Here is a 12,838-nt window from a genome sequence, read left to right as displayed (position 1 = left end):
TCAAAATGAGTCACCAGTGTGCTACAGGGCCGCAAAGACCCGAGCAGCCAGGCTGGAAAACAGCTCCAACCCCAGAGCCATTGCTGAACTGAACTCGGCAAGAACTCCCTAACCACCCTCAAACCACCAACCCCCACATTATCAAAACACTGAACACATGCAGGACTAACGGCTCACTCACTAAATCATACAAACATTCCAAAAAGGGCAATATTTAGAGTACAACAAAACAGGCAGTCAGACCTAAAAGGGTCACCCAGCACTTATTTCATAGCATCCACATAAATCCCCTTCTTTTTAACAACTGTCTTTAATGCTATTATATATGTAAACATGTGGTTGAGTGTTTGTGCACTGTGACAGAGCGGCACCGTCACTGACTGCACGCGCACACACACACGCGCGCGCGCACACACACGCACACGCACACCAAACTTTTCCCTCTCTATCAGAGTCTCGAGTCACTCATCAAACACAGCCAGCATTCCTCTGTCCCTCTCTGTTTCAAAGCGCCATCAAGGGAGCCCACTTTGGAGCTTTGATTTAAACTGAAACATTAACACAGCCCCAGGTGAACTTACCTGCTGTAGGTGCGTTGCATACGCGCTCCGCCATGCTCCACCTGTTTCCAAACGAGGAAACGGAGCGCATCTTTTCCTCTTAGTAAATTGGCTGGTACGGTGGGCAAAGGTGGTCACATGGTTAGGTAAATTAAATCTTTTTTTTTTTTCATTTATCTCCTTCCAGATGTGTGTTTTGGGTGGTAATGAAATGCAAGCTAGCCTTTTTGAAATATCATTGTAAAAGGTATTAAGGTATAGAATTTCAAAATGCTTTAAAACTTAAGACTAACCTTTTTAATCTAGCTTTTAATTTGGAGTAGTTTATTTTAGCACTGGACTGCACTATTATTATTATTATTATTATTATTATTATTATTATTATTATTATTATTATTATATAATCATTATTATCTAAACCATTGTTTTAACATGTATTTATTTATCTTATTTATTTCTTGTGTTCATCTGCTCTTGTTAACGCTACCTTATTTTTAACTTTTCTTTCCACTCTTACTTATTTTATTAATTTTACTGTGTTTTCTTTTATTTTTTAAGTATTTATTTTTTTAATCATGCCTTTTATAATTTTACCATTGATATTTTGTGACTGTCTGTTACTCTGTGAAGCACTTTGGTCTAAATGTTTCTATGTATGAAAGGTGCTTTGTAAATACAGTTGAGTTGAGTTAAATACTAAGAAAATGTTTTTTTCTAAAAGTTTTGTACTTATTGACGCCCAGTGAGAGGGGCTACAGGGGTTAAAATAGGGCCACTTTGGGCTTTCTGGTCAGTCTTTGCTTGGATGCACTGACACCAGGAGTACCTGTGCAGAGGATTGATTAAAGAAAAGTTGATACTATGTTTAAAGAAATAATCTCATTCAGCCATATGATAGAGCATTGATTGTAAACAGCGCCCTCACCTTGCTGTATAATGATAAAACCAGACAAGCCTGCCATCTTGGTGCATGTTCAATACATACAAACAAGAATTGACAGTTGAAGGTAAGTCAGCATTTCACAAATCTTTTGTTTTTTGGCGTCCACACGACAGCGCCAGGGTAAGGCAAGGTTATAGACAAAGAAATGTTTTTGAGTGACTGGATTGTTATTCAGATCATAAATTAGATCATATTATTTTGGCATGTTTGTTGTGATGTAAAATTATTTGCTAATTTTCCAGTTATAATTTGTGGGTGGATATGTTTACTAAGCAAGTGATACACAAGGAAGTTGCAATACCTTATGTGGCCACTACACCAATCTCACCTCACAGGTGAGCTCCGTTCTTAGCCTCTTGTTGCAAACTCACAATGTAAGGTAATTTATGTCTCACTCCTAGCTAGTTTTGTACACCTTCATCTATGACAAACATGAACTTATAAGTGGCCTGGGATTGGGACAGAGCTGCAGATAGTCAAATACAATACAATAGACACGGGCAGTCACTCAAATACAGGAACAGTCATTATGTTTGCTCCCTGAACACCTGTTAGCTGCAGGAACAGAGTGTGCCAAACAAAAAGTTTCATATTCATGTGTTGTGCAAGCTTGAAGGAGCGTGACATATGCAGATGTTATCATTTACGTGGCAGAGACACAGAGTGAGTGGAATCGGTAATACGCTCATTAGAAAACGGGTGGCAGAAATCTCATTAGTTTTGACCATTTCATAATTAGACAGGGGATTTATTATTAATCTGGCCATTAAGCATGGGAAGGCTCAGTCTTGTCCCGTGCCCCCTTTCCACTCTCCACCCTACTGCTCCTGTTCACACGGGCTTGATTGACATTGCCGGGGGTGTGACTGTATGAAAATGAGACCTCAGCTGCTCAACCTTGGCATAAGCAGAATATTAAAAGGACACAATGCATGTGCGGAAGTCTAGTGCGCTTTACAATGACAATGGAAGGATTTGCTTACAGTCACTAGATGAGGTTTACCTGGAGGTTACCTGCCTGTTTCTGCATCAGCAAGCTGTCATCTCAGTCATACACACCATATTTTTAACTCTTGGTCAAGGACACATAAGCCAGCAGCTTTTCAGCACGCTGCCTCCTTTCCTCTGCTTTCCGTCTTTACCCAGAAGCCTGTGCTGTTATCCAGTTACACCGCATTATGAATTAATCCTCCTCAGCTGTCTGACCCAGAAACTTGCCCGAGCTGTGTCAGTGTGCACACTGCCTCCTGACCCCTGTCATTTGTTTTATCACTGACCCTCATTAGCCTCCAGTGGCCTTTTAAGCACAGGGCTGAGAGAAACTCTCACTCATTTTTCTTAAAACATCCATCAAGTGTAAATATGCCGCGCTCTGGGGTCAGGAATATTTACTTGGTAACTCTGCCATTGGTTGGTCTTCTCAGTATTTTTTAAATAAATCTTTTTTTCTGCACTCCTCAGCTTCTCTTCTCCTCTCTTTCAATCAGTTAGCCATGCAGTTTTTCTGAAAAGCCTTTACAAACACAAATACACTCTTTCCCTTGAAACTGCTTACAACTACGGTTGCTCCTGAACCTCTGGATCAATAGATGACTCAAAGAAAAATCTTCAGGCCTGTGAGCACTCATTATAACGTTTCCAGTTCTTTGCTTCCAGCTTGTCTCAGCTAAAGTGATTCCTGGTACATTTACTAATACGGGACAGTAGACTTGAAGCTGTGGTGATTTAACATCACTCAATTCTTGAGGGTGTCAAGCTACTCTTAGAGCCAGCTCAGATGGCTAAAAGTACTTTGATTTCCTCTTTTTCTTTATTTTTTAAAGTCGGCATCCAATGTCCTTTTATGGTTGTTTATTCTTGTCTCTCATCAATCAAGTAATGTTAAATCATAATATATTCTTACTGTTGATCTTGTTGAAGTTTTTTTTTCCAGTACTGAGTAAAAGAAGCAGAATTTATTTAATCCCAATCCAAAAGTACCTCAAACCAAAACTTCTTAGAGTCCAGGAAATGCTGATTTTATAGCATTTTATTAATTTCTTTATTCGTACTTGGGCCAAATAAAGTGGGCAGATTTTGGGCCTGATTCCTCCCTTCTGACAAAAGTCAGCAAAGCCCAGAGTTTTAAATGGTTCTAAAGTTTATCTCGACAGATATTCTCGTGGCAGGAGGTTTGTTAAGAGTGATTTTACGTCCCCTGATCTGCTGTGAAGAACATCAGGGTTGAAATTGTAGATTTTAAACATCTTATCTTGTTGCGAGGGGTGAACCCAGAGGAAAGCATAACACACACTCTGTGGCTTGACATGTGAAACAAAACTATAGCAAGCTGACCAAAGAAGGAAGCACAATAAACGCAGCCATGATGACTGTAATTAACGTGAAGAATAAAGTCAGTTGAATGTCAGAAATTGAGAACCAACGTGTTAATTTGTGGCAGCATTGTGAGTGTTTATACAACCATGACCTATGGAACATACCAATATGGAACAGACAAGGAGTGTACCTGGACAGTCAAAGCTACCAAAATGCATACAAGGTAGCTAAGCAGGGTGCAGATTTAGCCTGGTGGTTCAAATGTGTGCCCATGTAGCAGGTGGTCCCTTTCCTGCATGTCACTCCCCCCACTCTCTCCTGGTTTCCTGCACTATCAACTGTCCTCTCCTCTATGAATAATGGTGTAAAAGCCCAAAAACTATAACTTAAAAAAAAAAAAAAAAAAGGTAGCTAATCATACAGAAACGTTTAGCTTGCCAACCATCATAACTGCCTTCTCGTAGTCCATCATGTTAGTAAAGTCATGTTTGACTCATAGACTGTGTAAAATATAGACGTAGTATCTGTGACATCACCCATCTGTTTCTGAAGAGCTGTTTTGAGGCCAATCGGCGGCGGCAGCCATATTGCTGCTGTTGAGCGAGTGTGAGGTAAAGAGGCGGTCTTTGAGCCTCCTACCCAACAGCTACAGTGTTCCCGCCTGTCAATCAAGTCAGCTCTGTCTCTCATTGGAAGACTCGTAATCTCAATATCTTCGAAATTGTCGTGTTAGAAAAAAATTCAATGAGCCAGACTACACTCGTCTTTTGTACCAGGCTGTAAACATGTTTATTTCTGCTGTAAAGATCGGCTTTTTTGAATTGGCACGTAGGGGAGAACGGGGTTGGTTGTCAAACGGGTTGGTTGGCACACTCGTTATATCTCACCACCAGGGGGCACTGTCTCTCAAATTGGGGTATGGACATTTCCAGAATTAGGATCAGAGCTCACCTACATAGTCTTCTCTGGAGTAAGACAGCTGAACTTGAGGTGAGAGGACTTTTTGTGTTTTTCATGCCAAATTGTAAATATTCAGCTCCTCAGTATTTTTCTTCTAAGCTTTTAAACGATGGGTTTATAACAAAACAAGTGTTACCCTTACAAAGTGTGAGGGGAAAGCTATAGTTTATGTTTTTATTAGCTAGCTAAGTAGTTGTTAGATGGTTGTTAGCCTTGATGCTAGCAAAAAATTCCATTTGGGGTTGGTCGTCACATTCTCTTTGGGGTTGGCTGTCATATGTAACAACCAACCCCTATGTTGGCAAAATCATGCATGGTGATATTAGTTGGAGTGCGCAGACCCTACATTTGCCATCACCGTAACTCAGACAGTGACTGCATGTAGCCTAGTTGAGTTCTCATTTTATGTTAAATTGCATTAAGTTATGTAGGCCTATCACTTGTCAGTGCAATTAAACTTTCTAATTTAGTTCTGCCTTCTTGCCTTTTTTAAATGATTTTTCCCATTGAAATACCATTGTGACAACCAACCCCATAGTGTGTAACAACCAACCCTGTGATGGGGTTGGTTGTCACAATGTGTCAGAGTGTCTTTGATAATTAATTGCCTCTTTGTTACAATGAGTTGGAAAATGAGAGGGATACACATTTTAAGCCAACACCTTTAGCTTCAATTTAATGTCGGAATGACTATTGAAAGACGTTTTGATGATGAGCAATCATCAGAACAGTAAAAAGTGTGACAACCAACCTCGTTCTCCCCTATATGGTTTCCGGGACTTCCGGAGCCAGCCTCAAGCGGATCCTCGATGAACTGCAGTTTTTAGCACTTCCATATTGGTCTTATATTTTTAGACTGGAGGTTGCCGCTTGGTTTGACTGCGGGAGATTTTGTGAGATTTCTATGCTGGTGGTCCCTTTCCTGCATGTCACTCCCCCCACTCTCTCCTGGTTTCCTGCACTATCAACTGTCCTCTCCTCTATGAATAATGGTGTAAAAGCCCAAAAACTATAACTTAAAAAAAAAAAAAAAAAGGTAGCTAATCATACAGAAACGTTTAGCTTGCCAACCATCATAACTGCCTTCTCGTAGTCCATCATGTTAGTTAGTTCTAAAGTCATGTTTGACTCATAAACTGTGTAAAATATAGATGTAGTATCTGTGACATCACCCATCTGGTTCTGAAGAGCTGTTTTGAGGCCAATCGGCGGCGGCAGCCATATTGCTGCTGTTGAGCGAGTGTGAGGTAAAGAGGCGGTCTTTGAGCCTCCTATCCAACAGCTACAGTGTTTTTAGTGTCCGGACTCTTGATGTTGGTGAATAGAAATCTGTTAGTGTGTGGTGTGCTGTGTTTGTAATTGTTATGCCACATCATAAAAATCCACGCACTACACATTTCTAAGATCTGTTAAGATTTATAAAATCTTTTAGTGTGGGTCTAGCTTAATAAGATAGACAATAGAAAGTTTAGGCCATAGATCACAGAGCATACATGCATTTAAGACTGACTCAGAGCAACAACATTAAAAATATCTAAACATATTCCTCTATTCCCTCCTTCTCTCTCTCTCTTCCTGTATTCTTTAAGGATGTATAGCGTGCAGAACTTTAAAGCAGTTTCCTGACTGATCAGTGATCCGATGCGTCATCAGCCTTATTCATACAATAAAGTCTCTCATTGAAAATATAGTGAAAATTGTGTAAGTGTATCTGGACAAATTGAATGAGTGATGCCGTGCTTTTAAAATGAATGACTCCTTTTTTTAGTTGTTATAATCTGGAATGAGACATTGGTCAGCTTTAGAAAACATTTCCTGATTGTGTTAGTGTGTTTGTTCAAACATGTTATATATTTAAACACAGTATGAAGGTCAGTCTGCAGTATATTTTGAAAGGCAGGAATGAGTCTTTGATTGAGACACAGTTCACTTCTTGCTTATGCATGCAGTTTTTCATAAAGATTTTTTGTCTTAATGACATTTTAAAGTCACATTTTTACTCTTACTCCCGGGTTAATCAGCATGTCATTTGCATTTCCTTTCTCTATTTATTTAATTTCCCTTTTGGATATCATATCCAGGAGCATTTCCTGAACTCTGCTCATCACAACAGGATATTGTTTCCTGTAAAAAATATGAGAACCAGCATACTGTAAGGAACACACACAGCAGATTGAAGGGGGAAAAACACAGAGAAAAACACTTCCAAAATCCTCTGCAGATCTAAGGAGATTTCAGTGTTGCGGTGAAAGTTTTTTGTTTTAAATCAAACCATTCAGAAAAGAAGTCTACCATCGTTGTCATTGTTGCTGTGTGGTCTGTATCAGCTGTCTGTGTGTTCACTGTGGCTGTTTTCCAAGTGTTCTGTTTTTGTGAACACTTGGAAAACAACAACACTTTTTGTGTCGGGGTGTCAATGACTGCAACAGAACCTCCATTGCATTTTGCGTTCAAGTAGTGTAAGCATCAAAACGCTGTATGTCTTACCCTTCCTGTTCAATATACAACATGCTCGAAGAAAACAGAACAGACAACATATTAATTAATCAATTCATCTTTATTTACATAGTGCCAAATTACAACAAACGTTATTTAGAGATGCTTAACAAACAGAGGAGGTCTAGACCGTACTCTACATTATATCATTAACAAAGACCCAACATCAAGACAGGATGAGATCCAGTCCCCTCTTACAGACAGGACTCAGTCTGTTCTCATCTTAATCCACCATGAGCAGAGCACTTTGCAGCATTTAGCAAGTTACAGCTGCAAGGACAAACTTCCTTTAACAGGCAGAAACCTCAAGTAGGACAAGACTCTCTCAACTGTCTCAATCTAATCTCATCCATTTGTTTTTGTCAGACTCAGTTTTTGTGTCTCAAGTTGAGCTCAGATGGAGCAAAGAAAGAGCCTGAGCTCATCTTTTCATGAACATTTATTGGTGCCCTGCAAAATTAAGATTTCAATGTAATTGTCCACAAACCTAAAATTCTCATTAAAACATTTGAACCACTTGCAAGATCAGCTATTTAGATGTCAAATGATTTCTTCTTTGACCTCACAATATGGTCATTCCTTTACAAGTCTGTTTGGAACAAAACAACTTTACAAAGATTTAGTGTATTTGAGAGAAATTGCAAAATATTGAGATTTCATACCAGGTATGACAGACATTTTATTTAATATATGGGCTGCAAAAGAGCTGACCAGATTTAGCCAGATTATTACAATTAAAGGGGTGGATTCTTTTGGGCGCTGGTGGCCTAGCAGTCAAAGCACTTAAGTCTCAAATAAGACCCATGTCATGGTCTCAACTATTTCTCCCAGTGAATTTTAGGAGAAACTAATGAGAAACGAGAGAGAACAATTTGAAACTTGAATGAGTTTCAAGTGAGAATCTCAATTTTGTCTCCAGAGACTTAGAAGAGAAAGCCTTGGGCAGTAAAATTTTCCTTTGGGCAGTGGTAATTGTTTTCAGTTGGTAACTAGTACAGACTTTAGAAAAGCCAGCAAGAAAAACGAATATGTTCCGTTTCTACTGGAATTTTACTTAGCATGCCAACCTTTTTGGAAATCCTGTTGTTCAAAAAAATGTAAGATATAGTTTACAATAAAGGTTTCAACTGGGGTTGGAAAATTTGAGGAGCTGGCAGAAAAGATCAGAAAAAAGATGAAAAGAGGGATGAAGATAGAGCTTTTTAAAATTGTTTCCTTCCTCTGAGCGAAAAAAGATGAACAACTGTCACAAGGGTGTACATAACCACAAAGTCAGAGGGTCAAGTTCAGATGAGGGCTCTTGTTGCATGTTACTCGTCTCTCTTCATGCTGATGATGACACCTTGTGATGCACGTTGATATACAAAATATTTAGTTTTTATGTTTTATAAGTTATTCCAAAATTTATGGTGTAGAAATATTCTTATTCAACAAAATTTCCACAGCAACTTATCAGTAATGATAACGGCAAATGTCTTGATTCTAAGTTTCTAGTTTAAACTATCTGCGTCATTGTCTGTGATTATACTGACTTTCCTTTTTTTTAAAGGGCTCTCTTTCAAATTTTGCAAAAGGCTGTAGTTGAACTTTCTTGAAATGTTTTCTTAAAGCATTGTGACATTTGCTTCTCCAGGAAATCGTTACAGGAAGCGCTCACTTCCATCAATCTATACCCTAAAGAGCTCAGTGGAAGCCTGAAATGAAGTACAGCTAAATTAGATGAAGAGCCATCAATGGGTAAGCCCCCTCATCTAATGATTGAGTAAACATAATCTAGGTTAGCATTCCATGGGCCATCCTCCTCCTACACACACACACACACGCGCGCGCACACACGCACACACACACACACACACACACACACGCACACGCACACACACACGCACACACAAACACACACACACACACACACACTCTCTCTCGTATGATAGACCACACACCCCCACTACCCTGAACTGTCTGACAAGGATTAGTGATTGAAAGGCCGAGGCGTGGGAACCACTTCTCCTCTCAGTGTTTTCACGCTGAAATCGTCTCTCCTGAGGGAAATGACATCAGTGCAGTTCAAAGAATGATCGGTTTTTAAACAATGGAGGTGCAGCTCAGGGATCTGCTCCAGGTCGTTCCCTGAGCTAACACAGGGTGGAGGTACCCTGGTCTGCACTCATGAGTGCAGCAAGATGACCTAAAAAGTTTCAAGTGGCTGTGTGTGCATGTCCCTCTAGTCAACAACAAAGTTTTGTTGGATCTGACTTACAAGTTGAAGCAAGTTCATATTAGTTACATATTGATCTCATAGGTTAAATCTTTTTTCTGGGTTGTACCTCCTGATGCACCAAAATTAAGTCCAACCGCCCACTTAAAGAAAACACATAATCAAATCAAGGAAGACTCTCTTTTGATGAGGAAAGCATCAACAAAATAAAATGGTTGAAAAAGATGTTGAAACTCAAATTGGTCTCGTTGGCCCAGCCAGAATGCACATGAATGGGATGAGTCAATACTGCTGGTTAACCAATATCAGTTTTTCTTTTCTTTTTTTATGATTTGTAATTTATTTGTTTTTACAAACATTCAAATAAAGACACACAAATAATGACAATACAATAAAATAGAAATAAAAAGTAAAATAAAATAAAACAAAAGACAGAGCAGAACAAACAAACAACAAAAAAAACCAACAACAAAAAACCAGACAAACAAATTCAGACAAAAAAACTAAATTTGACAGATTATTTACAGTAAAAAACAGTGAACATAGCAACTTGTCTAAGGAGAAAAACATATCATACCATACACATACCGATATATACGAATTCATAATTATGCACATAGGCATATGCATATGCACACATATGAAAGAAAATTAAAATAAATACATAAATATCGATATCAGTTTTTCAACAGCCAAGGACGATAATTACAGAGCAGGTCAGCAGATGGCCGATAAATAATGCTGATATCATGTTGTTGTTTTTTTTTCATTTGTTAAAAAAAACAAAACTTTTTGATGATGACATAAATGATTCCATGTACTTTACAATCTAATATACATGTTTGTCTTAGCCAGCAACATGTTTTTGATGGATTTATACATGAAATAGAAACTAAGTATTGGGATTTAAGAGCATGACTGATATTTACAGTATACATCATAACATAATTATAGCCAGTAAATATTTTACATATGCTCTGATTAAGGGAAAAAACATTACAATTTAGAAAAGACAATAAATAAAATGTATAGCAAAATGCAGAACTGTCCTGACAATGCTAGACAGCAGCCACACTGACGAGGCCGTCTGCAGAGAATATTTGTTCATTTTATTCAATCAGCCTCGTGGATGCAGGTCACAGCCAGTCTATTTCTCTGACTAGTGTCTCTAGTAATTACTGATGGTGTCCTAGTTTAGTATCTTTCACCTTCACACCACAGTGATTGTGGTGTGAAGGTGAAAGTAGTGTAAAAGTGCCTTGAGATGTTAAAGAGACTAAAAGCAGTATATAGGTACAAGTCCAGTCACAACTTACTGATTGATTGATTGATTGATTGATTGATTGATTGATTGATTGATTGATTGATTGATTGATTGATTGGTTAGAAAGCACCAACAACACTTTCAGTGATATGCTTTTATTATGAGAGCCTACATTTACAATTAAAATATGGGTTGGCCATGTTTTTACAATTTCACATTAAAACAAACTTTACGCTCTCACAGTTTGTGGAACTTTCACTTCAAAACTCCTCAGAAAAATATCCAATGTGCAGAGATACTCAGCTCTTGTTTTCACAGCAGGTTGCCAAGTTTGCTTACTCTGTGATGAACAATACTATCCTTCCTCTGTGACATGTTGCTCAAATAGAACAGCTAGCGAGGAAAAGCACATCCTGGTTCCATCTCAGCGCTGAATGGGTTCTCAGAGAAGAAACTGATATTGATCTTTTCAAGAGAGTGAGGATTTGTCAGCAAAAAAGAAAAGTATTTTCCCAAACTGTTGGGAGTTCTCCTGAAAGCTTTCAATCGAGGTACATAAAGTTCCAGGAAGCAGAGAGAAAATATCAATTTAAACTCATCTTTTGACCTCTTTGGTCAAATCAAAATTCCTCAAATCCAGCCCTGTGCTTTGAAACATAAGAAAACATTTATGTTGCAATATGTCCCCCTCGTCACACTTTACTTGTTCCTCTATCTCCGGAGGCTTTTGTGACCTACTTCAAGAATGACTTGTCCAGGCTGCTGTATCCGTCTTGTGTCTGCCAAAACCACTCACAATCTTTTCTTTTTTAACCCAACAGACTCTAACTTATTATGTCTTTCAGTCACCGTGATGAAAACCCTTCTGCTAATTCCCCCCAGCATGATTTCCGTGCTCTCCTCAGATGCTTGTGATGCTCCCACTGTTCCCCACTTGGTGCCAAACTCAGCAGTCCAACATGGCAAGCACAAGCTGTTATACATCTTCCCACACAGTGTCAGCAAGTAATTAAATTAAAACAAATAATCCTCAAACACCTTTCCTGATGTGTAATACCTCACTAATTAAAAAATTGTCACTTCTTCTTTTTTTTCATGCTGATAAAACCCACTACAGCTATCTGTTTGGATCTATTTTTAGGTCACTCTGGCTTTATCTAATATTCCTTATACCATCCCTGAGGAATAATTAAAGAGTAATAGATTGTAACATTTTAGATTGCATAACTTAAAGCTGCTGTTGGTAGTCGTGATATAAACATCAGTTCGGAGAGGGATTTCGAATGTCAACACTACCCCTCCCCTCTCTGCTCCCGTAATCCCGTCCACAAAAGATCGTTGTGTGGTTCTATGAGGAAATAGTGGCTTCCCAGCTAATCAGGGCGAAATAGTTGGGCCGCCACTCAAACAATCAGGATGGAGGATTGGAGATTAGCTATGATTGGTCCGTCATAACAGGAGCAAGGGGTATAATAACATTAATGATACAAAGGCATTGGAAAACGAGAATTCACGACAGTCTCAAATTGCTTCACTTACTGATGAGTACTGATGGGTATTATGACCTTTTTTTCAAACACAGCAGAAAAAAAGTACAGTTTTTGACACCATTCCTACCAACAGCAGCTTTAAGTACTGGGAAAACTCATTAAAAGCTCCTATAAGGAACTTTTGGTTTGTGACATTTTGGTGCCCCCTGTGGACAAAACAGGCCTTGCTGATCTTGCCCTGTACATGGGAAAGTAGTACACAGAACAAAACAATCTAATCCTAGGAGCTTTAAAATGGATGCTATAATTTGTAAAGGATAACATTTGGTCCATGTGTTGTTACCAAGTAGCACGGTCTGGTGGCAGTAAGAGAAGCTGAGTCGCCACTGAATCGGAAGTGTCTATGTTTAGGATTCAGCTGGTAAAGTTTGGTTGTGAGAAGTAGGAAGCAAGTTAGGAAGCTTTTTTTTCTTTAAATAATTTTAAAGATGTGTTTTCTGTTGATGTGTTGTTTTAGATGGATGAACACTACAACACGGTCGGTCTTGCTAGGTAGGAAGATTGAGCAGGATTTACTGTTCATGCTGATGTGTG

At 38.8% G+C, this 12,838-nt stretch overlaps 2 long non-coding RNA genes across 2 annotated transcripts in view; one reads left to right on the top strand and one right to left on the bottom strand.

Annotated features, from left to right (window-relative positions):
* LOC117816288 overlaps positions 1-646 on the bottom strand; it is a 44,769-nt gene extending 44,123 nt beyond the window's left edge. Inside the window, exon 1 of the long non-coding RNA XR_004631920.1 lies at positions 582-646. This is a non-coding gene — a long non-coding RNA (uncharacterized LOC117816288). The remainder of the gene's footprint in view (positions 1-581) is intronic.
* A 5-nt stretch (positions 647-651) lies between these two features.
* On the top strand, positions 652-11,806 carry LOC117816287. Its single transcript, XR_004631919.1, has 3 exons — positions 652-706; positions 8,909-9,012; positions 11,600-11,806. It is a non-coding gene; the product is annotated as an uncharacterized LOC117816287 (long non-coding RNA).
* The last annotated feature ends 1,032 nt before the right edge of the window (positions 11,807-12,838 follow it).

This window comes from Notolabrus celidotus, chromosome 7, assembly GCF_009762535.1.
Source record: "Notolabrus celidotus isolate fNotCel1 chromosome 7, fNotCel1.pri, whole genome shotgun sequence".
NCBI classification, from domain to species: Eukaryota; Metazoa; Chordata; class Actinopteri; order Labriformes; family Labridae; genus Notolabrus; species Notolabrus celidotus.
The sequence above is the reverse complement of the archived record's forward strand: the minus strand, read 5'-3'. Positions and strand labels throughout refer to the sequence as shown.